Raw genomic sequence first — 27,809 nt, forward strand, 5'->3', positions numbered from 1 at the left:
GTGGAGATGGAGTGCCGGTGGGTTAGGCAGATGGAGGGCCTTGGGGTTCAACAGGAGGAATCTCTGGGCCTCTTCACCCTTGGAGGACAATCAGAGAAGAAGACCCAATTGTCTACCATGAGAAAGAATAAATGGAGACTCCCCAGGGGGCACAGAGGAGATAAAATGACAGCTCGAAAAACAGACTATCTCATTTCCAAGAAGCAGCCAGAAAAGATCCAGGAGGACAAAACCTGGATTTAAATCCTGGGCCAACGCTTTCCCTGGGCAAGCTATCCGTTCTCCCTGAACCTCAGTTTCCCCCATTCGAAAACTAGGAGAAATCACATCAATAATAACGCAGATCACACCGCTGTCACTAACAGCAGCCACAACATTAAAAGGGCCGTGACCGTCATCAGAGGAGTCCGCCCTTCCTAAGGCACTTACTGCAACATAATGGGAAGCGCACCAGAGCCATAAATCACTGTGCAGATATAATTTATTGTTATTAATATGATCTGCCCTGTCTTTCTCCAGCTCCCCCCCCCCCCACCCCCAGGGCTGCCAGGAGAGTCTGTGCTCTGTCATCATGCACTTGAAGACAGCTTGTTTTGTCCCTTCTCCCCTCTTGTTTCTAATCACAATGTTCTAATTCTCCAGCTGAGGTTGAATTCAATTCTCGGCCGGAGTTAGATGCCATATATTACCCTCTGTCTGGGCAGCAATCTGGCTTCTGTCTCCTGGAGCCGCCGTGGGCCCCGTGCTTCCTAGGCACTGGGCCCTGGGCTCAGATGAGCACGGGAGATGGTTTACAGCCCATGGCTATGCAGCGAGACTTCTTTCTAGGATCCCCCTTTTACACAGCAGAAGACTAAGTCTCAGGAAAAGACTGAAACGGAAGCTCCAAGACTTGGGCCACCTGATTCAAAGAGCTAACTCATTGGAAAAGACCCTGATGCCGGGAAAGACTGAAAGCAGAAGAAGGCGACAGAAGATGAGACGACTGGATGGCATCACCGTCTCAATGGACATGAGTCTGAGCAAACTCAGGAAGATAGTGAAGGATAAGGAAGCCTGGCGTGCTGCAGCCCATGGGGTCACAAAGAACTGGACATAGCTTAGTGACTGAACAACTATAGGAAAGACAGCTTGATTTAATCCCAAGAGTGTCTCACTCCAAAACAGCACATCTTTCTGCCTCCTGAACACTTAACAAACAAAACACTGGGGTTTTGTTTGTCTGTTTTGGTTGGCAGGATTTTAGTTCCTGGACCAGGGATTGAACCCAGGCCCCAGCAGTGAAAGCACCAAGTCCTAATCACTGGCCACCAGGGAATCCCCTTTCACCATATTCTTCTTCTTCCTCTTCTTCCTCTTCTCCTTCTGTTTTCCCTCCTGAATACTTAATATCACTCCACTGAGTCTTCAGACAACTCGGGATCCCCGCCTGTTACTAGAATGTCCATTTCACACACAAGGGAACTGAGACTCAAGAATGAACGGGGGTCCCTTAGAAGAACAGACCCTGCTGTCCCAAGTTGAGGGAAGCATTCAGAAACCCCCAATTCTGATTTCAAGGAACAAGCCAGAGGATGAGGAAGAGGGGCAGGGAGGAGGCAGCCTGTGGTTGAACGGCTCTATCTGCCCATCAGAATGTTTCCTGGGGGTCCCGCCAGGAATTCAGGCCTGTGGGCCCCACTGGGAGTCCTGCCAATGAAGCCAGGGCCCTGGACGCCTTTGATCCTTCCCCCCTGTCCATCCCTCCCCTGATGTAATCCTGCCTCACAGCCCTGAGGTCTAATTTGTGATATCCCAGCGGTGGCCCCCAGGGCACCAGGCAAGTAGGGGACTTTGAAGGCCTGGCAATGCTGATAGGGAATTCCACGTTCTGGGAGAGAAAAGAGAATCAGGATCAGTCACCTACTAGTCCAAGATATGACAATTCAAGTATCATATCTGCCTACTCATTACCTCTCTGTATATTCTGTCTTTTCCTTGTAGGGCTGTGTCTTCGGGTTTCTGTTTCTCTTTGCAGGTACAACCGGGTATTTCTGACCCTCTCCTGGCTCCTTTCCCCTGTATTATCTGTGTGGGGGTAATTCTCTCTGTCTCTCTCTCCTTTTTTTCCCTCTCCTTTCCTCTCTGTCCTTCTTTCTCCTGTGTTTCTTTCTCTCTGTGTCTGGGTGTGTCTCTCTCATCTCCTTCTGTCTTTGCACTCTTTCCACCTCTGCCTCTCCTTCTCCCCCTGTGATCTATCTGCCCCCTTCGATGTCTCCCAGGAAAGCCCAGTTACTCCACAAAACCATTTAGCAGAGGAAACAGCAGCAGTCAAGGAAACAAGGCTCAGGCAGGGAAGATTCACCCTAACTCAGAGCCACAGTGGATGGGTGAACCTGTCCAAAGCCTCAGTCCCCTTCTGTCCATCACTAAGGACGAGACTGGCATCACAGAGGACCCAGGTCACTTCAAGTATCTGAACGTGGTATTAGGAGAGAAAAATACTGCTGATGGGGAGATTCCCGGGAGGTTTGCTATGTGGGGGGTGAAGAGCCTCCACTCTCCCTGAGAACCTTCCAGACACGCTAATCAATTTCCAGTTCACTCTTCCAACATTACTGGGGGCTGCCAAGCCCACACTCACAGATTGATCTCCATTGCCAGGTTTCCCACCAGTTATCACAGCCAAAACTGTCCCCTTGGTGAAATCTTGGAGCGTGTCTACATTTTGAAACTCTGTGAACCAAACGAATGCACACACACGATGCACCAGGGTCTTCCGGCCACAGCCCCGTCCCTGCCTTCAACACACACCATTTAACCTATCAAGCCTCTGCATTTATTGAGCTATTTCATTAACCTTCTTTCATCTAAACTTCTCAACAGATCAGTGACTAGGATTCATCCTCTTTCTATAAACTGAGATGTCAGAAAACTGGGATTCGGACAAACACAGTGATTTGTCCAAGGTGACACAGCCTTGTGTCACCAAGGTAGGCATCTCTTTTCACATGTAGGAAAGACAACTGGAAATTCACCTGAGCTTTGTTTTTGCTTTTTTTTTTCCCCTGACCCCTCCACTCACGGACCAATCACCTCAGAGCTGGATTTTGCTTCCAGGCCAAGCATACTGGGTTATTTAGCTTTCAGAACCTATACCAGTGCAAAAACATAATTTCTCTTCTCTAGAAAACTACTTCTCTTTTATTTTGGCTTGGGAAATGCTGTTTTCTCCTTCATTTAGGGGCAGGAGACATTCCGGATATTTAACTTTTGGAAGGCAAATTTGGTATATGGATTGTTTTCTGCCTTATTAAACTTTTCAGAAACTGTATCTCTCTTAAACAGCCTGTGGGGGCTCAGCTGCCACCCCGTCTCCACCCCCCCACCCCCAAGGACCCTCTGCATCAGCCCACACGTTCCAGCATCCCATCTGCCAGAGGCCGAAGCCAAAACACATCCCAGGGAAAAAGCCGGAGAGGAAGGGGCGAGGCGGAGAAAGAGATGTCTAATCATCGCCCAACCTTTGAAAAGTATCCTGAGCAAATCGAGTTTGTCTAAGATTCATCCAGCATTTAACATTTAATGGGAGCTGATCCGTTCAACATACCACATGCCGCGGGTAAATGGATCCTTCCCCTTTAAGGGTCTGTTGACGTTAGGTGAAGGAGAAAAACAGTTGTTATGATTCAGAAACTCAGGATGAACCCAATTAATCAATGCTGAGATGATTTGAATCATGTGGCAAATGCTTGGTCACCTCTCTGATATCCTACCCCCGTCCCCGGGAAGACGCAGACATGATTGATGTCACCTGTGACCACTACGTCTCCAGGCCAGACCACCGCCCCCACCCCCCTTCCCAAACCCGGCAGACAGAGAAACAAATTAGATCCAAAGACCCGGGATCAGTTTCAGAGGGGACAGGCCTCCGGTTGGGGAGGGGGTGGTCTCTGGGGGGTGCCTGGCCTGGTCTGTCTGTCACAGGCGGGCAGAAGATAGAGGCCAGACCATATGGGGGTGGCGGAGGGAGGCACGCTCAGGGATGGGGTGGTCAGGGCCTCCGAGCCTGGAGCACGCCTGTATCTTTGAGGGCTTTAAAAAAAATTTTTTTTTAGTGTAAAAATAATTGCTCAGGCTTCCCCTGCCTCTTAGAATTACATTCAGGCGTGTCTGCCCTGAGCCTCAACTGGGAGGAAATGGGGTTCACGAGGAAAAGGGTAGGAGAGAGTGCTCATCAGAGTTATTTCGATTGCTTTGAAAGTTTCTGCCTGTTACACACACACACACACACACACACACACACAATTGCCTTTTCCCTGGTAGCCTCTGTTGATACAAATCTGCCCTCATTGATATGAATCTCCAGCCAGGTCAGCTCTACATGCCCATTGTCACCCCCACTATTGTTCTTAATTCCTTTTTTTTTTTGTAGCCACACCTCAAGGCATGTGGGATCTTAGTGCCTAGACCAGTGATCAAACCCCAACCCTGTGCAGTGGAAGCGCAGAGTCCTAACCACTGCACCACCAGGGAATTCCCATCCCCAGTTTTTACATCAGCCTCCTTTCCTTTCTTCCTCCCCTAGGAGACAATGGACCATAGGGAAAGGGCTTCTTCTACATTCTTAGATGCCTTGGTCTCTAAAATCAGACCCTTATATTCTTGAGGGATTCCTGTCTACACTCAGGCACACATACATCCAAATCACTTCTGGGGTTTATAAACTAACCAGGAGACCTGGTTGTCTCTTCCCCTCTTTTTCTATCTCCTTATTCATTCTTTTTTTTTTTTTTTTTGCCGCACCTCAAGGCATACAGGATCCTCATTCCCTGATCAGAGCATGGACCCCGTGCCTCTTGAGTGGAAGTGCACAGTCCTAACCTCTAGTCCACCAGGGAAGTCCCTCCTTATTCATTCTTTTTGTTCTTTCCTCTCCTCTTTGTCTTTTATGTCCCCCTTCCTCCCCTACCACCTTACTTTTATTCATTCCACAAACATTTCCAGACCACTGTGGGCACCTCCAGGGGCTACTGGGAAGATGAGGAGATAAGGTCCCTACCTTTGGAGTGTGCAGGAGAGACGCGAAGATAAAAGAGCAGGTGTGCCCCATTTCCTCATTTTTCTCACCTTCTCCCCAAAGTCTGTGCCGCAGCAGAGTTTATCAGCACCTCCAATCCCGTGTCTGGATCTGACCTCAGAGTCTTTCCTGATGCCAGCCTTCGATGGGGAGCACCGCCCCTGAATTCCTGTGGATAATTCACTTTTCCTTCCTGAGATGTCTCCCCATGATGTCTTCTGGAACCTTCTAGTCATCGTCCAGCTCTTCTTTCTGCCAAGTCACTGGAAATACAAGACAACCAGAACCTCACTTACCTTGTCCAGACTGGATCCCAGGGATCCAGACCCTAGCTCGGTGCGTAGGTGGTCCAAACACCTGCTGAATAAACAGCATGAGGAGGGCTGCACCGGCTTTCCACTCGACATTACCTGACTGGCTCTACAGTGTGCTCATTTTTCTAAACAAATAATTACATTTAGTCTCCTTCCAGAAAGCCTTTCACATTGTTTACAATGCAGATTCCCAGGCCCCTAAAGAGGTGGATTCCTTAACCCAGGGGTGGGGCCCTGGGAACCATCCCAGGGAACTCTGATGCAGGCCCTCCTCAGACCACCCTTTGAGACGCTCTACGGTGGACAGTTGGGAGCCATTGAAGGTGTAGGAGAAAGAGCAGGACTTGGCAGGTTTTAAGAAGGTCCTGGTGACTGCAGTCTAGCAGATGAAGCAGCAGACGTGGGTGGAGGTGGGGGGAGATAATTACGAGATGGAAGTTCTAGAACTCTCTTGAGCGCTTAGGGGCAAAAATCTTCTTAGAAGGGGGTTTAGGGCACTCAGAGCATATTTATTTGGGGGTATTTGAGGAGAACTCACATGGGATTTCCAGGAGGCTTCCCGGGTTTCTTTCACCTCTGCCTGGGAAAAAAGGCCATTAAAATCCAGAAACGGGCAGGTCTCAAGTGGCGAACTGGCCGAATTCTTGAAGAAAGTTCAAGAAAAGAAAGATGGGCCCCCCTTTCCTTCTTCATTTCCTGCCCCCCTCCATTTCTGAAAGCCCCTTAGCAGCACCCCACACCTCCCCCTGCAGCAGCCCCCACCCCAACCTGTAGGGTCTGGAGGGACCAGGCTCCCAGCTTCTGCCCTCCCAGGGTTCTCAGAACAGCATCTGGCCGCGGACCCTGGGCTCTGGCCGGCGGCATCTGTTTGCAATGTTTGAGTCAGTAGTTTTATTTCTGCTCAGCGGTATAATATAAACTATCCTGTTACACGGCAGGCAAACTGGGCGCGGAGCCGGCTGCTCTGTAGTCCTGCAGCAGGACCAGAGCAGAGCTTAAATGAGCTGGTGGGCTCGGGCAAGGCCCCTGGAGCAGTCCAGAGGAAATGGCTGGTCTTTGGAAAGTTCTCCCCAGGCTGGGCCTCTGCCGTTGGAATCCCAGGGCAGTTGCTGGCTGACCCCGGAAATCTGCACCACCCACGACACCCATACTCGCAAGCACACACAAATCTCCCCCTCTTGCCCACTTCCTGAGGCTGCAGAGATAGGCTACAGCTATCTGCTCCAGGGGTGGATATTAGCCAAAAGCTTGACTTCTGCTCTTTTGTTTCGTTTTGTTTTGTTTGGCCTTACCTCGAGGCATGCAGGATCTTAGTTCCCCAACCAGGGATCAAACTGGAGCCCCTGCAGCCACAGCACAGTATCTTAACCACTGGATTTCCAGGTAAGTCAAAAGCTTGACTTCTAGAGTCAGCCTGCCTTGGCATGAATTCTTCCGGCCATACTATTTCAGGCACAAGCTTTCACCTCCCCGGGTCTCAGTTTCTGCATCTGTACGATGGGACTCACGATCATCCCTTCCACGTAATGGGGCTGTTTTGAGCAGTATCTGCAAAGCACTTGGCAAAGCACCCTGGTGTAGTGGGCACTCAATAAACATTTTCTGTTACCCAATCAAATCTGCCTCCAATGTCGGAGACCCATTCAATCACTATTCAATCACTAGGACGTATGAAGTGGAATGAAAAGAAAGACCCAACCAGCACTGGAAGCAGGCACTGGGTTTGATCATTACCCTCAGCCCAGCTGGACGGATGTGCACGCCCTCCCGAGATGCTGGGGCAAGTACCGGGTTGGCCAAAAAGTTGGTGCGGGTTTTTCCATGCCATCTTACGGGAAGACTCACATGAACTTTTGGGCCAATCCAGTGTAAAAGGCAATCCAACTTCTCCCCCACTTCTCACAGGATCCCCTTTGGGGGAGGGAGTGCTCCCAACTTGGGAGGAGACAATCTCCTATGTCTGACTTCCCCCAGAGAAGCAGATATGGGGGGCAGTCCTGAGACTTGATGCAGGGACAGGACCCTCAGTCCTCTGAATCCCTGTATCAGTGGGGAGGCTTTGGGGATGAAGAAAGAATCTATACTCTGGGAGGGGCTTCCCAGGTAGTTCAGTGGTAAAGAATTCACCTGTCATACAGGAGATGCAGGTTCAATCCCTGAGTTGAGAAGATCCCCTGGAGAAAGAAACGGCAATCCACCCCAGTATTCTTGCTGGGGAATTCCTGTGGACAGAGGAGCCTGGCGAGCTACAGTCCACAGGGTCGCAGAAGAGTCAGACATGACTGAGGGACTACACAACACCGAACATACCTGGGGAGGCCCCTCACCTGGACTAAGGCGGGTGCTATTAGCCCTGATGGCAGTGGGGGGCTGGACCTCTCTACCACACCACAGACTTGACCCTGGGCATTTCCAAAGACAGAGGGACAGTCCCCGTGCCCAGGGCCCCAGCAGCCTCCCTGGCACAGTTGTCTACAGAGGAAGACTGAGAGATCCCTTTCATCGTCTTATTTTTCTATCTTTCGTGTTTAGTTGCATCCAACTCTACAACCTCAAGGACTGCAGCCCACCAGGCTCTTCTGTCCATGGGATTTTTCAGGCAAGGATTCTGGAGTGGGTTGCTATTTCCTCCTCCATTTTCTTTCTTTAATAAAAATTTTCCTACTCCATTTTCCATCTTTAATGCTGAGTCTAACACTTTGCATGTAACAGATTCTCAACAAATATTGAATGTGAATTCACATGTGTATACTGCAGTGAGTATTGTGTGTGTGTGTGTGTCTGGTGAGCTTCCAGGAGGGTATGTGCAAACATACATGATGAAGATGCTTGTATCTTGGGAAGGTTGCATGACCTGTTCACACGCGTGTGTGCAGGCAAGGGTGTCCCTGAAGCTGGACATAAAGTCCCTTGAGGGCCTGAGGAGTGTCCCCAAGACCCTGCCTAGGGACAGACACACCCTCAGATGCCCACCCCAGAGGTGGCAGGATGACATTTAAAAATCGAAGATGGGGTGTGCTGGGGTTGGCAGGTCATTTAAACCACTGACAGAAAACACTTTATCTGGAAAAGAAACTAACCCCTAAAGACCCTTATGCTGGGACCTGGAGGGGGCAAATGTCCCCTGACCCTGGACCAATCAGGCCAGGACAGCCAAGGACCACTGCACAGTAGACCTCAGATCCCTGCAGCCAAGGTGAATGTGCGTCAGTGTGGTTTTCTGTCCCCTGTTGGCTACAAGTCTCATCGACCAGTTGGATCATCGGTCTCTGCTCGGTTTCTGTCTGTCTTTCTCTCTTTGTCTCTCCAGGTCTGTTTGTTTCTCCCACTCACAATGTCTGTCTATCTCTGTATCAATTCTGGGTCTTTATTTTCTCTCTACTGTCTCTCTCCCTTTCTCTCTTGGTTTAGGCTTCCTTCTCAGTCTCTCCAAGTCTATTTCTCCGTCTCTCCCTCCCTGAGTCTTTCTCCTCTCTGCTTTCTCTCTACCCAGTGAAGGAAATGGCAACCCAGTCCAGTGTTCTTGCCTGGAGAATCCCAGGGACGGGGGAGCCTGGTGGGCTGCCGTCTATGGGGTCGCACAGAGTCGGACACGACTGAAGCGACTTAGCAGCAGCAGCAGCAGCAGTGTTTCTCTATATGCGTCAGTATTCTTCCGCGTGTTTCTCCTTCCATCCACCACCCTCCCAGCCTGCCTCCCTCTCTCCTCTGGGCATTTCTCTCTCCTGATCTCGGTGCGTCCATCTCTGCCCCCTCAGCCTGGGTCTTTCTTCTGTGTGGGTTTGTGTCTCTGCATCTCCCTGCGCCCCCCGCCCCTCCCCCGCGCCTCCCTGGGAACCCGCCCCACCACGCGCGCCTGCGGATCGTCACTCAGCGGCCCTGCCCGATCCAGCGCACGGGGCCCCTTTGTTCGCAGCTCCCTCCTCCTACACTCCCCCCACCCCCGCAACGCCCTTCAGGCCCTGCTTTCCCTTCCTTCTTCCCAGTCCAAGCAAGCTGGGCCATCTCTCCAGCCCATGATGCGGAAAAATGCGCCGCCGCCCCGGGAGCGCCAGGGCACAGGGAAGCTGAGTCTGGACCACCCCGACGACACCATTGTGGGGGAAGGGGGGCGCCACGAAGGAGACACCCCACCACCGCCGCTTCCTCTGCCCCAGTCCCTCGGTACAGGGAAGCGGGGAAAGGCTAGTTCCAGGCCTTCTTAGGCAGGATCCCACCCTTGAGTCCAGCCCTGACTCCATCCCTGATTGGAGTGGCCTTGACCAAGCAGAGCCCCTCTCTAGGTCTGTAAAATAATACCCCAGGCTTCATCTGACTCTAACTGAAGGCACAATGGTTTTATCCACGGCCACCTGCCCCTGCCTCCAGCCTCTCTCGGTGGAGTGTCTGTTTCCCCGTGTTCAGTTCAGTTCAGTTGCTCAGTCGTGTCCGACTCTTTGCGACCCCATGAACTGCAGCACGCCAGGCCTCCCTTTCCATCACCAACTCCCGGAGTTCACTCAGACTCACGTCCATGGAGTCAGTGATGCCATCCAGCCATCTCATCCTCTGTCATCCCCTTCTCCTCCTGCCCCCAATCCCTCCCAGCATCAGAGTCTTTTCCAATGAGTCAACTCTTCGCATGAGGTGGCCAAAGTACTGGAGTTTCAGCTTTAGCATCATTCCTTCCAAAGAAATCCCAGGGCTGATCTCCTTCAGAATGGACTGGTTGGATCTCCTTGCAGTCCAACCGTGTAGTTGATTCATTGACCGAAACCTGCATCCCAGGATCCTCGCATCAGCTGGGTCCTCAGGCTGCCTCTATCTGCCTCCCTAGGCACTAGCACCCACCTTTAGCACACACCTTATCCTCCCAGCTCCTGGAACAGAATAGGAAAGTCTGAGATCTCTGTAATGAAATACTCTGCTGCCCCAGGGAGTCACCAGGAATGGAGATACCAACGTAAATCAGCCCCCAAAGCAGCCATCAGCACATTTCTGGAGCTGTGGATCACAGCCTAAGGAATAGCCCTCGATCCGGGAACAACCCACTTCCTGGGGCTGTTCTGTGCCCCTGGTGTCTTTGGGTGTCTGTGATCAAATCAAGGATAATCCAGTTCAGTGTCAGATTTAGGGCAAGGAGATGGGAATTCTCTCCTTTGTCACAGTGCCTACTCCCTCAACTTCCTCTCTCTGCCCTTTTTTTTTTTTTTTTTTTTTAATCTTTTGGCTGCCCTGCATGGCATGTGGGATCTTAGTTCCCCAACCAGGGATGGAACTCTCGGCCCCTGCATTGGAAGCTCAGAGTCTTAACCACTGGACTGCTGGGGAAGTCCGTCTGCCCTCTATTTTTACCTGTCTGTCTCTGGGCCACTTACTGGCTGAGCACCTTGAGCAAGTGTCTTCACGTCTCTGACTCTCAATGGTATAAAGTAAATTGCAATACAGCTGACTTACTGTGCTGCTAGAAAAAGTGTAGCCCTAGCACTAACACTAATAATAGAAAGAAGAAGGGGGAGGAGGGGAGGCTGAGGAGAGGAGGGGTGTACCATGTCTATGTGGGCCTTAAACAAGTATTCACATAAGTCACTCTGGCTGGATATATATGCAGGCATTAGCACACACAGCTACTGGGTCTTAGAGACACTTCAGGCCAAAGTTAATTACTCCAGTCCAGACCTTCACTCTCCAGCCCCGCCCCGCCCCCCCCCCCCCACCCACCCACCACCCTTGGCTCAGTGGTCCCAAGGGCAGGAGGCCTCAGAGGAATCCCATCACTGGGATTAAAACCCACTTCTCCTGTAGAAGCCCATATACTCCATCCTTGGGCTGTGATCAAGAAGCCTTTGGGGAACCGCCCTTGTGGTACAGTAGTTAAGACCCCATGCTTCCAATGTAGGGGACATATGTTCAATTTCTGGATGGGGAACTGAAGTCTGCTGCTTGATGCTGCAGCTGCATGATGCTGCATGATGAAGCCAAAAATAAAAAAAAAAGAAGAAGAAGAAGACTTTGGGCTGTCAAAGAAAGAGCATTTCTTCAGGCATCCAGGGAGCACCCCACTGCCACCCCCTCTCCAAAAGCATGGGGAGCCTGCTTTCCTAGAACCCTGGGATTGGGAACTCCATCTGCTTGGTTCTGAATCTGTTTTTTGGTTGTGACCTGGTAAGTATCTACGAATATTATGATCACCGATGACTCAGCAATTGTACACTCTAACCCCTGTACCGCCATGATTTTGCAGTTGGAGTAACTGAGGCCCAGAGAAGTTGAGCAATTTCCACAAAGTCACACAGTAGGCTGAGGACAAAAGGAAAAACCCAGGTCTGTCTCAGGCCCTTCCCTTGCTTCCTCCCTCAGGGCTGTGGCAGGCGCCGTGGCGTGGGAGGGAGATGCTGAGCCCCAGAACCAGGGGGTTCCACCTCTGTTTGCCCTCCTGACTCGATGTGGAATTGTAGGACATCCTCCACCCCTCTCCAGGCCTGTTTCCCCACCTGGATGCTGGCTGCACCAACTGTCCTGAGATCCTCTCATTCTGTGCTGTAGCTCATTTCAGATAAAATCAGAGCCTGCTTCCACCAGAATATGCCACATTTACATGAAGTGAGTCCCCACTAACAGCCTCCTCCCTACTGGAGGGTGTCTAAAGCCGGGAATTTACTGGCTGTGTGACTCTGAAAAAATGACTTAACTTCTCTGTGCCTTTTAAAGGGACTAGAACCATATATTATGCACAGCATAGTAAGTGCTCAATAAACAACGTCTGGTATCATTATTTTTACTCTGATTATCGACACCTGATCTCTGCTTCCCTTACTTTCAACGTCTAGACCTCCAGCCCTCAGCTGCCTCCACCACCAGCTCAGTCCTTGGACTACAGAGAGGTAGGTGAGAGACCGTGGGTGGAGAGCCCGCAGTGTAGACTTGTGCCGCTGGCTAAGTGCCCAGAGCCACGGCTGTGCACCCTAGTGGTGACCACCTTTGAAGTTACTGCTTTACGTAACCCTTGTTCCACCCCCATCCTCCTGTTTGCCTCCGCGTGACCCTGGGGAGGAAAATGCAGCCCAGGGACAGTAATCCTGGGATTTCTTTCATGTGACTCAGAAGAGAGCTGGGAAAGGCTCTCCCAGAGGCAGGATACTGATGGTTAGGAGTGCCTGCCTCTGAGTTCAACTCCTGACTCCGGTCTCCCTTGGTATGTGACTTGGGGCTGGTGACAACGTCTCTGTGCCATGACACTTTACTGTCATGTGTTAAGAACATAGTTCATATAGTCACTGTGAGAAACATTTGGGAGAAATGAAAAAGCAGTGGCTTAGAATGGTGCCCTGCACAAAATAGGTACTTAACAAAGGAAGGGCGGTTGTCGTAAGGGCAGTTACTGATGTAAGCCGTAAGTCCAGAGAAGTATTGTTATGCAAAGGGTTCATTCAAACTAAAACTTGAATCCCAACAGGGTGGGATGGGAAACCAACCTCAGCCTCAGTTTTCCTCATCTGTAAAGTGGGGATAATCCCGCCTTGCCAGGAAACCAGATGAAAATTGAAACTAGGCTGTTAACAGAGAGAAAGTGCCAGTTTCCATCACCGCATCCCTAATCCCTGTGCACCTCCTCTATCTTCACTCCCAAGACTTCGAATATCGATTGGGGGTGTTTACACACACACGCCACATCAAAAAAAAGAGGGGCCCCGGGGCCAGTTTTTCGAATATTTCCCTTCTCCCAGTCCATCCTTACCAACCATCAATCGGAAGGCGTCTGCTGAAGCGGAACTCTCGGGGTAACCGCCTCCGCCTGCCCTCGCGGGTGTAGACCCTGATTCCCGGGGACGCGAGAGAGGAAGAATGTTTGTGCAGCCTTCAAACGACTTGGCAGCCTGCAAGAGGGAAAAGGCCGCTCCGGGGAGAGTTCAAATTGAAATTACACGGAGGGAAGAACGTGCAGATCAGCTCTGAAGCTCATAAAACAGAGCGAGGTGACTGAAAACAAACACGCCTCCAGAAGGAAAATGGAAAAGTTCATAAAAGGCGCTTTTCAAAGCCTGGCAGGGATGGGGTACGGGGGCTGCGGGGGAGGGGGTGAGCCAAGGCCCCCAGGCAAGGCCAAGGCCCCTCCGGCTGTCCGGACCTGGGGTCTGGGAGGGGATAAATTGGCCCAGCCTCCATCTCCTCCAACTGGGGAGGTCAGAGTTCTCTGGTCCCCTCTCCTTCCATGAGCTTGGCCCGCTGGAAACGAGAGGAGATGGGGAGAGTGGTCCGATCTCGAACCCAAGCTGGGTCTGGGGTCCTGGGGAGGACCCTCCCCACTGGATGTCGCTGGCGGGGACGTAACACAAGCTCAGTCCCGAAAGGAAAGCGGAGGGAGAGCACTCCATCACTGATATTCACTGGAGATCGGGTCATTGTTTGGATTTTACTCAAAGAACATTTGGAACACAACATTGCAATTCAACTATACTTCAGTAGAAAATAATTTTAAAACAAAGAGCACTTGGAATGCCTATTGAACCCTCCAGAGGCAAGAAAGCCCACCTCCCAACCCTCCTCCACCCCTCATCCTCCCATCCTCACCCTTTTCTTTCACCTGGGAGAAGGCCAGTGTCGACCTCTAATCCCAGGCGGTGCGCCCTGCGCTTCAGGACTGGGTCCCTGTCGCTGCACCCGGGCTCTCCAAGTCAGGGCCCCCGCGCTGAGCCTCCTGTGCAACTCATTAATTCTGCAAACACCCGGGTTATTCGCCGGACGCTTTAAGGAAAAGCCTGGAAGTTAACCTCACGCCCCTCTCGCACTGCCCGAAGGCACCGCCATTGGAGGATTCTCGGAAAAGATCAGTCGCCGCGTCCCGGAATCCCGGCAACCCCTCGCCCCTCTCCCCTCGCCGGCCGGCGGGATCTTGACAGAGGAATTTTCTGTAACTTACGGGGAGCGCAAAGCCGGAAACTGGTCCGGATGCAGGACCCCGTAGCTTCCTAGGTGCTTCTACAACTTCCGGCTTCAGTGACCCCAAGATGGGGAAACTGAGGTTCGGAGAGGTTAGGGTGCCCCCAAGACAAGCTGCCTGGACGAGGCGGAATCGGGCTGAACCGAGAGTTTCACACGTTTCCAGTCCCGGTTGGGCGCGTTCCGAGCTGCCTTTCTGACCTCCCTGAACTGGATCGGCCCCGGGGTAGAGCCCGCAGCCTCCGACCTCAGATGCCCTGTCAGAGAGCGCTCTGGTGTATTTCCCTGGTCGTCATCCTCCCCGGCGGCCTAAGTGGCCTATTTCCCCACTCCTCTCCTGTCCCTCCCAGCCCTCCCACCCTGCCACTGAGTTTCCTACAGTTTCCAAGCCAAAGCCTCATTTTTAGCAAAAGAACTCAAACCCTGCCTCTAACTCCCAAGCCTGCGCCTGGATTCTTTCTACAGGTGGTTCTCCAACCTTAAGGAGCATCCCAGTCCCCCACAGGGCTTGTTGAAATCAGATTACCAGGCCCCCCCCCGCCCAGAGGTCTGCGGTGAGGACTGAGAACTTGCATTTCTGACAGGTGTACGGGTGCTGGCCCCGGAATAGATTATGAGAACGACTGGAGAAGGAAATGACACCCCGCTCCAGTTGCCTGGGAATTGCCTGGGAAATTCCATGGACAGAGGAGCCTGGCGGGCTATAGCCCATGGGGTCACAAAGAGTTGGATATGACTGAGTGGCTGAGCACACACACACACACATAGCTAGGAAAGACGTGGGTCTCCAGGACCATCACAGCCTAGAATGTGTGTCCACCTCAACACCTGCCTTTCAGATCCATGTTCCTGAAGCTGGGAGAGACCCAGTGCCCCAAACGCCCTGCTTTCTGCACTGGAGTTTCCCCATCCTATCCCCCCAGCCAGCCTTTCCCTAAGGCTCTGGAATCAGAGCTTAGGGGTCTCAGATTCTGGCAGGTTCCACAATGTAGGCTCAAGAGGGATACCTGTCCAGCTGATGGAGGAGGGGCAAAGGATCTCCACCTTCTAGGGTTTGTTTCCCCGATGGCTCAGCAGTAAAGAATCCACCTGCAAAGCAGGAGCCGCACAAGACGCAGGTTTGACTCCTGGGTCAAGAAGATCCCTGGAAGAGGGCACAGCAACCCACTCCAGTATTCTTGCCTGGAGCATCCCATGGACAGAGGAGCCCAGTGGGCTACGGTCCATGAGGTCACAAAGAGTCAGACACGACTGAAGTGACTTAGCACACATGCACATGCGCAGGCTCAGCCCTAGCCACACTTGGAAGAGACCTGTCAGGGGGTCTTCCAACTGATAGCAGGTCAGGGAAGAACCAAAGGCACCCCTGTCTTACAGCCTCCAGGTAATTGTGGGACCCAGGCTTCTGTATTCAAACTCTTATTTTGTCCCCAAGTTCTGCGCACAGCTCGATGTTCCTGGGCCATGTCGTAAAACGATTTACAAGACGATGTAAAACTAGCAGTAAAAACAATTAACTTTAATGGCACCTCGGGTGGGTGGCTGGGTGGGACAGAGGGAGGGCCCAGCGCTTCCTCCTTTCCTGACCGGGAATCCAGGTGAGAGAGAGGAGCTGCTTACTGTCAGGCAACCCTTTGGGTTCCAAGTTTCGAGGTTAAATCAAGAAGAGGACTGGACTAGGGGGCCAGAGGAGAAGGGTTCAAGTCCCACTTGACTTGAGCAATCCCGAACATGCCTCTTAAGCACTCTAACACTCAGTCTTCTCATCTGTTAAATGGGAATCTGTCCGGTGGAAATGTGTGAAGGGGAAAAAAAAAAACCCTTATCAAATGGGAAGCTGTAAAAAGAAGTAAATCTGTCAAGTCTCCTTCTCCGGGTTGTGAGAATGGCAAATGAGATATATTTGGACGGAGAAGGCAATGGCACCCCACTCCGGTACTCTTGCTCCTCCATCCGTGGGATTCTCCAGGCAAGAGTACCGGAATGGGGTACCATTGCCTTCTCCGTCCAAATATATCTCATTTTCCATTCTCACAACCCGGAGAAGGAGACTTGATAGATTTACTTCTTTTTACAGCTTCCCATTTGCTAAGGGTTTTGTGTTTTTGTTTTTTTTTTTCCCCTTCACACATTTCCACCGGACAGATTCCCATTTAATAGATTAGAAGACTGAGTGTTAGATTGCTTAAGAGGCATGTTCGAGATTGTTCAAGTCAAGTGGGACTTGAACCCTTCGCCTCCCATATACCTGACATTTGGATGTATTTATTAAGCCTGTATGTGAGTGTGCATGTGTAATCAATGTTAGTTTCCGGAAGACCCAGGCTCCCCAGTTATAAAATGAAGCGGAAATACTGGCCCATGACAGAGGCCAGAACTCCCTGGTTCGGAATCTCCACTTAACCAGCATCACTTACATGTAGATTTCCTGCTAAAATTGACCTGCTTGTCCAGCCAGTGACCTCGGAAGCGACCCCATGCTCAAGCAGCCTGCAGCCCCAGGCTTTGAAAGTGACCTGGATTTCTAGAAAACTGGCAAGGAAATGAGAGTGCCTAAGGGGACAGTGGGGGAGGGTCTCCGCCTCCCCTGTGCCCTGGTCCAGTCCGGAAAAACTTAATTCTGCAGGTCTCCCTGGCCTGGAGATAATTAACTGTCCGTTTCAGAGAGACCTCTGTGTCTGTGTGTGGCCCTCACCAGGACCAGCAAGAGATGCCCCAGCAAAGGGTGGGCCCGGGGAAGAGAAACACCAGCCTGTTTCTCTATTCTGGGGAATCAGTAGGGGAAGGGGAGATGGAAGGTAAACTCACCCTCCATTCTCCTCTCCCAGAGGCCAACTCTCCACGCTGCCTGACGCCTGTGCTCCTCTCTAGGACCTCTTCAGGTCCCATCCGTGAGGGCCCCAGCTTTGCCCTTCTCTGGGTCAGCCGCCTAAGGTCATGTCACCACCCTGACTTGCTTTGGAATGAAACCACTGTCATCAAGGAAGCCATCTGACATCAGAGTTTGTACCCTGCCTTGGCCTCTGGATGTGCGTGTGCCCAGTTGCTCAGTCATCTACGACTCTTTGTGACCCCAGGGACTGTAGCCCGCCAGGCTTCTCTGTCCATGGGATTTTCTGAGCAAGAATACTGGAGTGGGTTATCGATTCCTCCTCCAGGGGAGCTTCCTGACCCAGGGATCGAACCCTGGTCTCCTGCATTGGCAGATGGGTTCTCTGCCACTGAACCACCTGGAAAGTCCTCACCTCTAGGTCCCCAGCAGCAATTCAGTGCCCAGTTGCATTTATTTTGCATCTTTCTCCCCCAGCAGATGTATTTTCCCCTGTTTATTTCAGGCAGTGTTAAAAAAAAAGTTACAAAGTTGGAATGATGGGGAATCCCTGGCAGTCCAATGATTAGGATTCTGAATTTTCACTGCCAAGAGTCTGGGCTCAATCCCTGGTTGAGGAACCAAAAATTTAAAAAGAGGGAATGATGACCTAGAGTTAGTTGGTGTGATGGTTAATTGTGTGTGTGTGTGTGATGGTTAATTTTATGTGTCAGTTTGACAGGATAAGGGATACCCAGAGAGCTGATAAAAGATTACTTCTGGATGTGTCTACGAGGGTGTTTCTGGAAGAGATTAACATTTGAACCAGTGGACTGGGTAAAGTAGTTGGCCCTTAGCAGTGTGAATGGGCTTTGGCCAATCCACTGAGAGAGAGCCTGAATAGAACCAAAAGGTTTAAGAAGGGCAAATTTGCTCTGTGTTGGAACTGGGACATTTGTCTTCTCCTGTCCTTGGTCACTGATGCTTCTGGTTCTTGGGCCTTTGGACTGGGACTTACGTCATTGCCCCCCACCCTACATCCCCTGATTCTCAGACTGTTGGACCTGGACTGAATTACACCACCATCATTACTGATGTTCATTGAACTGGGCTTGATTTCCTGCCGCAAAAAAATATGTGTGTGTGTGTGTATAATGGATACACTTCTATCTCAGAGTGATCTTTTTTATTGTTATTTTTATTTATTTATTTATGGTTGTCCTGGGCCTTGGTTGCTGTACATGGACTTTCTCTAGTTGCAGCAGAAGCAGGGGCTACACTCTAGTTGGGGTGCGCGGGTTTCTCATTGCGGTGGTTTCTCTTGTTGCGGAGCACAGACTCTAGAGCACGGGCTTCAGTAGTGGCAGTTCATGGGCTCTAGGACGCTCAGGCTTGGAAGTTGCGGCACACAGGCTTAGTTGCCCTGCAGCATGTGGGATCTTCCTAGACCAGGGATCGAATTCATGTCCCCTGCTTTGGCAGGGAGATTTTTTACCACTGGACCACCAGAGAAGTCCCACAGAGTGATTCTGATTGGGGTATCCCTATGGTGGCCTATTCAATAAACATCCTTTGGCAGAGTAAGCAGGAGTGGGGGATGACTTTCCTCTAGAAATGCCCTGGTCCTGTTTCCGCACTGTGCATCCCAGTTTGATTTTAGACCTGCCTTCTATTCTAGCAAGTGATGCAGACTACTCTAAGACTAGGTCACACAAGACCATTCAGCTTCCATGCGATTCTCTTGTTCTAGGTGTTCTGTCTTATGACAGTCTTACTTGGAACCCAGTTGCCATGATGTGAGAAAGCCCAAGCTGCAGGAAGATGTCATGTGGAGTTGTTCCAATCAACTGTCCCTCGTGAGTCCAGCCTTTGAGTCATCCAGCCCCAGTGCCAGACAGGTGAGTGAAGCAGCCTTTGATGTTTCTGGGCCCGTAGATGTTCAGATGACTCCCAACCATTCAGGTCATCCAAGCTAAGGCTTCAGACATGATGGAGCAGAAGCAGGCCAAAGTTCTGACCCACAGAATCCGTGAACATAATAAAGCGGTTGCCTATTAGCCACTGAATTTGGGATAATTGGTTAGGGAGGAATAGATAACCATGTAATTGTACAGTGCCTTTCACCAGTCTAAGCCTCAGTTTTCCCATCTGCAAAATGTGGATAGGAACACCTTTCAAAGGTGATCTGGGAGTGAATGTGCTCATACAAATAGCAGGTACATAAGCCCATTGGGTTTAAGAGATTAAAACCGTTCAACTCAGAGGCTGGGAGCACAGATGGGCACCCTGAGATTCTCAACACCCAAAGTACCTACCCCCTTTCGCTATATGCAGTCAGTGGTTCAGCTAGCTCCCACATCCAAAAAGGACCCCCCAAAATGTACACACCCTGCCATCATCAATCTCCCTTTCCATGCCAGTGAAAGAATTTCCAGAAAGCAAGACTGCCAACAGCAGAGATAAATCACAACTGGGCAGGGGAGATGAACATAGCCAAAGAGAAACAGTGTAGCAAAAATCTCTCCCCTTCCCATCCCTCCTCCAAACCAATACCAATCCGATTATTCAGCCGCCACTATGAATAATGAAGCAGCCACATGGCATCCCCAAAGGCCGAGGAGGAAAGGAGACGGAAACCAGCCAGCCTGAGAAGCACAAAAAAGAAAGCCAAGGGGGCACCCCTCCCTAGGACTGAGGGAAGGAAAAACAAGGACCATCCTCATGGTCATTGGCATAACTGTTACATGACGCTCTTACATCCATTATTGAAAACGCAGAGTCTTAACCACTGGACCACCAGGGGAGTCCCACTTACATCCATTATTGCATGCGACCCGCTGAGAAAGCCCAAGAAGTTGACTGAGATGATGTAATCCATCCCTGTTGAAAAGATACAGGGTGTGATGCTCAGAAAAGAATTCAGGTGTAATGGAAAGAGCACCCAGTTTGGAGGGGGAGTGGGATGTGTTTGTTTACTCCAGGGCTGCTTGTTTGTTTGCTTTTAGCTGTGCTGGTCTTCACTGCTGCAAGGGCTTTTCTCTAGTTGCGGGGAGTTGGGCTACTCCCTAGTTGCAGTGTGCAGGCTTCTCATTGCGGTGGCTTCTCTGGTCGTGGAGCACAGGCTCTAGGCTCCCTGGCTTCAGTAGCTGCAGAGTGCGTGTTTTGCAGTCGTGGCACACGGGCTTATTGCCCCGCAGCATGTGGGATCTTCCTAGGCCAGGGATCAAACCTGTGTCCCCTGCATTGGCAGGTGGATTCCCAGCCACCAAGGAAGTTCTGAATATATGATATTTTTGGAAATAGGTCCAGTGGGACCTCTGCCGGCTATATCCTTGAACCTGGAATAGTGTTTGGTACCTGAGAGACGTTCAGTAAATAACTGTGGAATGAGTAAATTGGGCTGTTGGAGAAGGTCTCTTATAGGAGATGAGCTCAAAAGCTGAGGTTTAAAGGATGAGTAAGACACAAATAAAGAAAAGAGGGTTAGGGATCTAGGAAGAGGGTGGCCCCAGTGCTTCTCGCCTCCTGGTATTCACACCATGTAGAGTCTTCTCCCACATCAGATGGGGCCAACCTGCTTCAAGACTAGAGTATGGCAGAAAGGATGGACCGGCCACGTCTTCCAAGGGTAGCCCATAAAAGGCACGGTAGCTTCTACCTCGCTCCCTCTTGAATCCCTCACCCAGAAGGAAGCTGCCTGTTGTCATAAACACGAACAAGCAACCCATAGAGAGTCTCAAGTGGAGGGAAACTGAGGTCCCTCCAACCAACAGCCAACGCCAATTTATCGTTTGTTCGCATGAGCCATTTTGTAATTGGATCCTACTGCCCCAGTCAAGCCTTCAGATGATTGCAGCCCCAGCAGACATGGTAGCTGAAACTTTAATAAATTGTTTTTTTGTTTTTAATATTTATTTGGCTGCCTTGGGTCTTCATTGTGTAGTGCAGTATCTTTCGTTGTGGCAGAGACTTTATGGTTGTGGCGTATGGGCTCAGTAGTTGTGGCAGCAATAGCTAACTGATACGATGCTCACTATTGAAGCGGGAGGGGTTGGGGGCAAGACTTAACCTTTATCTATGTGGGAAAGAGAGGCATGAGGTAGTGACCAAGGGCTTAGCAAAGACCAAATCATGGAAGACCTTGCTAGGCACATGGAGGGATCTAAATTGTACTTTAATTGCGATGAAAAGTTACAGGAGAATTTTTTGTAGGGGAATAACCTGACCTAGATTTACACCCTCAAGATCCCTGTGGCTGGCATTCTGAGAACAGAGAGGAAAGAAGCAGGAGAAACCAGGAAACCATATGGGAACCAATTCTATCACTTACTAGCTGAATGACCTTGAGCAAGTTTATCTCAAAACCTCAGTCTCTTCATCTGTCAAGTGGGTGTCATGGTCCAAGACTTGCTAGCAAAGATATTGAGATGATATATATCAAGTGCTTCCCGGGGTGCCTGGCTTGCATTACATGTTTCTGCAAATCTTAATTCATCCCTGCTCCCCACCCCTCCTGCAAAAACCAGTTCCATCAGGTACCCCTAGAGTATAGAATTTGCGTTCTAGTCCTACACACTGACAGATAACAGAACACTCAACAAGACCAGCCATCACCACCATGCTGGGTGCCTTCCGAGTGCCTGGCACCGTGCCAACCTCGCTCCTGTGCTACCTCACCCATCCTCCCCATCATGCTCTGAGGCCAGTAATTACTATCACGGCATTACCCTCAGAGCCTCTGTGCTCTCAGATTCCCATGATGTCACATCACAGAGCAGGTCTCAGCTGTCACTTCCAGTCCCCTAGCAGAGGCCACAGATACACGGGCTGCCCGAGAGACAGCAAGCACTGGAGGAAATCTGGGTCTAAGATACAGAATTCCACTCCTTGAATGGACCCTGGAAAAACAAGATCCTGCCTCCATGACCTGCCTGAGCTGGAGCTCATCACATCCTCACTCTGATGTCCCCAGCTGGATTTACCCGTCCTGCCAAAGGCAGTGGAGCACAATGGTTAAGAGTGCTTACTAGCATGTAGGACTGGAGGGGAGTTGTATTGATACAATCTCTCATGCCTCATTTTCCCCATCTGTAAAATGGGGATAAGGACCACACTCCCCTTTTTAGGGCTACCCTAAGGAAGAAGTTTGTATTTTTGAGATGCTTGGACCCTGACTGTTTCCGTTGTTTCCCCATCTATTTGCCACAAAGTGATGGGACCAGATGCCATGATCTTAGTTTTCTGAATTCTGAGTTTTAAGCCAACTTTTTCACTCTCCTCTTTCACTTTCATCAAGAGTCTCTTTAGTTCTTCTTTGCTTTCTGCCATAAGGGTGGTGTCATCTGCATATCTGAGGTTATTGATATTTCTCCCAGAAACAGTGAGAGACTTTATTTTTTGAGGCTCCGAAATCAATGCAGATGGTTACTGCAGCCATGAAATTAAAAGATGTTTGCTCCGTGGAAGAAAAGCTATGAGCAACCTAGACAACATATTTAAAAGCAGAGACATTACTTTGCCAACAAAGGTCTGTCTAGTCAAAGCTATGGTTTTTCCAGGAGTCATGTCTGGATGTGAGAGTTGGACTATAAAGAAAGCTGAGCGCCGAAGAATTGATGCTTTTGAACTGTGGTGTTGGAGAAGACTCTTAAGAGTCCTTTGGACTGCAAGGAGATCCAGTCAGTCCTTCCTAAAGGAAATCAGTCCTGAATATTCATTGGGAGGATTGATGCTAAAGCTGAAGCTCTAATACTTGGGCCATCTGATGCGAAGTACTGACTCATTGGAAAAGATCCTGATGCTGGGAAAGATTGAGAGCAGGAGGAGAAGGGAGTGACAGAGGATGAGATAGTTGGATGGCATCACTGACTCGACGGACATGAGTTTGAGTAAGCTTCAGGAGTCGGTGATGGACAGGGAAGACTGGTGTGCTGTAGTCCACGGGGTCGCCAAGAGTCGGACACAACTGAGCGACTGAACTGAACTGGACCCTGACAGCCACTGCTCTGTGGGTAAGCTGGCTGACTCTTCCATAGTGAAATCTTTGGTGGAACACAGATTAACCTGGTGGGGAGGAGAGGAAGGCACTCACAAGAACGTGAGCTTCTTTTTATTTTTTTAAATGCATTTTTTAATTGAAGTATGCTTAATTTACAATGTTACATGAGTTTCAAGTGATTCACTTATACTTGTATTTATTGGATTGGCCAAAGAGTTCACTTGGATACATGGGGGAAGGAGAGGGCAGGAGGAAAGGAGAGAGTAGGATGGAAACATACATGTTACCATTTATAAAACAGACAGCTGGTGGGAATTTGCTGTACATCGCAGGGAGCTCAACCCAGTGCTCTGTGAAAACCTCAAGGGGTGGGAGCAAAGTTCAAGAGGGAGGGACATACGTGTACTTATGGCTGATATATGTCGATGTATGGCAGAAACCAACACAACATTGTAAAGTAATCATTCTTCAATGAAAAATAAATTGTTTAAAAAAAAAGATATTGAGGATAGTTTATACTATACTATGTGCTATACAGGTCACTGTTGTTTACCTATTTTACATATACCAGTGTGTGTATGTTAATCCCAAACTCCCAGTTTATCTCTGCTCCCTACCCCCAGAAGTGAACTGCCATACGGCAGGACACACAGGTTGGGTATGTGCTGTATACAAGTGTAGGACAAGAAAGCAGGTTTGCCAGCCCAGAAAAACTGCATGTGAGGCAGGCAAGAGAGATCCAGTTCTAGACCTGAGAGAGCGCCTAGCTGGTTTTCTTCTTCCACGAGCCATTTGCTTGCAGGCTCGTTTCTGGTGTTCACAGAGTGACACTGCATTGTTACCACCGCCAGGAGGGCATGCATGTGTCTTTGTCCCCCACTGGGAATGCAGGATGGGCTTTGAATGAAGTCTTCATTGTTCCAGATCACAAAGCCTTGATTATCAGCAATCTGAACCATAAGAGCCTCAGCCTTTTATTAGCTATAAAAAAAAATAATAATAATTCTAGGACCTACTATATAGCACAGGGAACTGTCCTCAAAATTTTGTAATAACCTATAAGGGGAAAGAATCTAAAAAAAAAAAAGAGATATATGTATATATAACTGGGTCACTTTGCTGTACTCCTGAAACTAACCCAATACTGTAAATCAACTATACTTCAATAAAAGGTATTACTTTTAAAAAGAATTTCAAAAAAAGAAAATAATAATAAAGACGTTGTTGCTTTCAAATTGTGGTGCTGGAGAAGACTCTTGAAAGCCCCTTGAAGTGCAAGGAGATCAAACCAGTCAATCCTAAAGGAAATCCACCCTGAATACTCATTGAAAGAACTGGTGCTGAAGCTGCAGCTCCAATACTTGGGCCACCTGATGTGAAGAGCTGATTGTTTGGACCCTGATGCTGGGAAAGATTGAAGGCAGAAGGAGAAGGGGGTGGCAGAGGATGAGATGGTTGGATGGCATCACTGACTTAATGGACATGAACTTGAGCAAACTCTGCAAGATAGTGGAGGACCGGGAATCCTCGGGTGCTGCAGTCCACAGTGTGGTGAAGAGTCAGACACGACAGAGCGACTGAAGAAGAAGAACAACAACAAAGACGTTGTTATAGGCTCAATCAGGTGTTCCCCCACCACCAATTTCCGGTGTTGAATACGTGAAGTATTGGCCCATCTCAAATAGGAAGAGGACACCCAGGAAGCATGTTTAGTCACGTGGAACACACAGAAGGTGGCGTGGTGTTGGCAACTGTCTTGTCACAGGCCTGTTCGAATCCAAAGAGCAGGGTCCCAGCTTCCCGTGGCTTCACCTGTTTTCCCCCAGCACATAGTAGGTGGTCAGTAAAGGGTTTACCGCAGCTTAGCCGGACCTGGGCTTCCATCTCAGTCCTGCCATTTCCTAGGTGGGTGGCCTTGGGCAACTTCAATCTCTAAACCTCTGTTTCTTGGTTGGCCCAGAAGCATGGAAATATCTACCTCCCAAAGCTTTGTGAAAGATAGAAACTGAATGTATCCAGAGCTCATCTCAGTGCACAGCACGTTGGGAAAGATCTGATGATTTATGAACTCCCTTATTTTTTATTTTGTGCTTTTCCAACCTGGTGAAAGAATATCCATGATAGGGCTTCTCTGTTGTTTTCCCTGATACACACTGTCCTCTGTGACGAAGAAGAAGGAAGAGGAGGAGAGGATAAAGAAGAAAAAGAACTACCAACCTCTATGTGCTTAATAGGCACTTGGCATTGTTCAAAGTGTTATCCACAGAGATTCTTATTCAATGCTCCTTAGTAACCCAGTTTACAGATGAGAAGGCTGAGACCTAGAGACATCATTGACATCCTTGAAGTCACACAGCTGGGAAACAACACAGTCAACAGATTAAGCCAATAAACACTATCTTTAAAATAAGACTCCCCTTAAAGGGGGACTGGAGAGTGGCTGGAAGACACACACACTCCAAATTCCTCTCCAAGTGCGACAGAGACGCACTTGAACCTATCTGGGTGCTGACAGGTGGAGAGAGTGTTTTGTACAGGGCTCGGTGAGCATGCAACCGTTCCGGGAAATTCCCAGCACACCTACTAAAAGGCACCCAAGAGTCCCCTTTCTTTGAAGAAAACGGCCTCAAGGTCACTGAATGTGTCCCCATTTGGAGGGTGAAAAAGGACTGGGGTGGGATCAGGTCTGTGCTGCTGATTCTGTACCCCCTACCCCATCCACACGCACAGATTCACATTCCATCTTCTCTGCTCTGCCCCATACCCAGGGAGGTCCCCTGCAGATACAACGCCAGCTCCTTGCCCTCTGCCTTCTGGGCAGCACTGGTAGAGATAGGAGGGAAGGTGGGTTAAGAGGTCCTGTCTGGGTATCTATTCCCTGCCCTTTCTTGAAAGTGACCCGCTGTGACCGGAGCTCCTGCTGGAAAGCCTAGCTCCATGGTTCTAGCCCTCGTTGGCTCCATCTACCGCCCCCTGGCCCCTGCAGCCCTAAGGGTGGTGACAGCTCCCACTGTGGCCAGCCCCTGAGAACCTCAGCATCCCTCTGTGTTTCTTTAACCTTGCTCCCCATCCCCCCGCCCCTCGTAAATAGCCCATGTCTGAATTGAATTGAATTCAATTGTCTGGGATGAGTTCTGTTTCCTATGAAGACCTTGCCTGATCTGAAATCAGGGGTGGAACTCAAAGGAAGAGATCTTGGTTTCCAGTTGTCTCTCCAAAGCCAGTTTCAGGTGAAGCTAAAGGAGAAGTCAAAAGATCTTCCGTGGCTTCAGGCACTGCCTCCCTCCAGCTCTCTTCAGACAAGCTCAGGCCAGCGTAGAAAGAAAAGCTAGAAAGTTAAGTCACTCAGTCGTGTCTGACTCTGCAACCCCATGGACTGTAGCCTGCCAGGCTCCTCAGTCCATGGAATTTTCCAGGCAAGGATACTGGAGTGGGTTGCCGTTTCCTTCTCCAGGGGATCTTCCCAACCTAGGGAGAGAACGGACTAAATATGGTCATTGTATCTATTACAAAAGGACCTTAGATCAAATCCTGCCTGTCACAGCCTGACTAGGAAGCCTCAGACATGCCACTTAACTTCCCAGAGCCTCAATTTGTTCATCTGTACAATGGGAATAGGGGCTTCCCCACTGGCTCAGCAGCAAAGAATCCACCTGCAATGCGTGAGACACGGGTTCAATCCCTGGGTCGGGAGGATCCCCTGGAGAAGGAAATGGCTCCCCACTCCATTCTTGCCAGGGAAATCTATGGACAGAGAAGCCTGGCAGGCTACATGCCCATGGGGTCGGAAACAAATTACCAACTAAACCAGCACCACAATGGGAATGACGTCCACCTCATAGGATCGTTGGGTGGACAGGATAGCGGATGGAAAGCAAATCACATCGTATATAGTACCAAGGTAGGTACGTGGAAAATTCTTGGTCTCTTTCTCATCCTCTTTCTCCAGTTTCCCTCTTCCTTTACCTAAATTCCTCTCTTTTACCCAATCAGTAAGGAAGCAAGAAAAAAAAAATTATATCAACACACTAGGATTGCATCATGGTTGAAGAACAACTTACAGGGTTGCTGTTCTATGCTTTCAGGCAAGTTGAAACTCAGAGGTGAAAGGACACGGCTTACAATTGTCTCCAGCAACTGAATCAAGAGCAGGAGGCATCAGCGTTTAGATCAAACAGCCAGAAGAATCAGGTTTTTTAGAAACCAGAAAAACCTCTATTACCCAAACCTCTATTAACCATCCTGATGAGTTACTCATTGCTTTGAAACAAACCACCAGAAAGGTAATAGCTTCAAAGGACCATGGCATAATATTTTCAGTGGGTGGGCTGGGGATGAAGAGTCTGAGGGGGTGAGGTCCCCCAAGACAGCCTCCTCCATATATCTGGAGCTTGGCAGCAACAGCTAAAAGCTGTCTCCTTCACAAGTGCTCTCAAAAGTCTCGTGGGAACTTCTTTCCGTGGCGGCTGGGCCCCAACGCGGTGAAAACAAAACTCTTGGAAGGCCCACCCTCAGATGTGTGCAGGCATCATGTTTGCCACATCCTATTGGTCAAACCAAGTCATGGGATCAGCCCAGAGGGGAGGGCAAACAGTTCCTGCTTCTTGGAGCAGAAGTGGCAAAAAACACAGTGCAAAGGACTGTGGGAGGGATTTTTGCAAGCAACTTTGAAATCCACCGGTTCCTCTTCCAGTCCTCCACCCAGGCTGG

The 27,809-nt window shown here is 49.9% G+C and overlaps 1 long non-coding RNA gene across 3 annotated transcripts in view; it reads right to left on the bottom strand.

Moving 5' to 3' along the window:
- LOC100848596 (uncharacterized) overlaps positions 1-11,043 on the bottom strand; it is a 155,990-nt gene extending 144,947 nt beyond the window's left edge. The window contains exons 1-3 of one of the 3 annotated variants that reach the window (XR_003030040.2): positions 6,142-11,043; positions 5,912-5,953; positions 5,042-5,322 (exon numbers count right to left, since the gene is read on the bottom strand). This is a non-coding gene — a long non-coding RNA (uncharacterized lncRNA). Of the gene's footprint in view, positions 1-5,041; positions 5,323-5,911; positions 6,017-6,141 lie in introns of all 3 variants that reach the window. The other 2 variants (XR_001502218.3, XR_003030039.2) reach the window with 2 other exon arrangements.
- Between the last annotated feature and the right edge of the window lie 16,766 nt (positions 11,044-27,809).

The sequence above is a fragment of the Bos taurus genome, chromosome 17, assembly GCF_002263795.3.
Source record: "Bos taurus isolate L1 Dominette 01449 registration number 42190680 breed Hereford chromosome 17, ARS-UCD2.0, whole genome shotgun sequence".
Lineage (NCBI taxonomy): Eukaryota > Metazoa > Chordata > Mammalia > Artiodactyla > Bovidae > Bos > Bos taurus.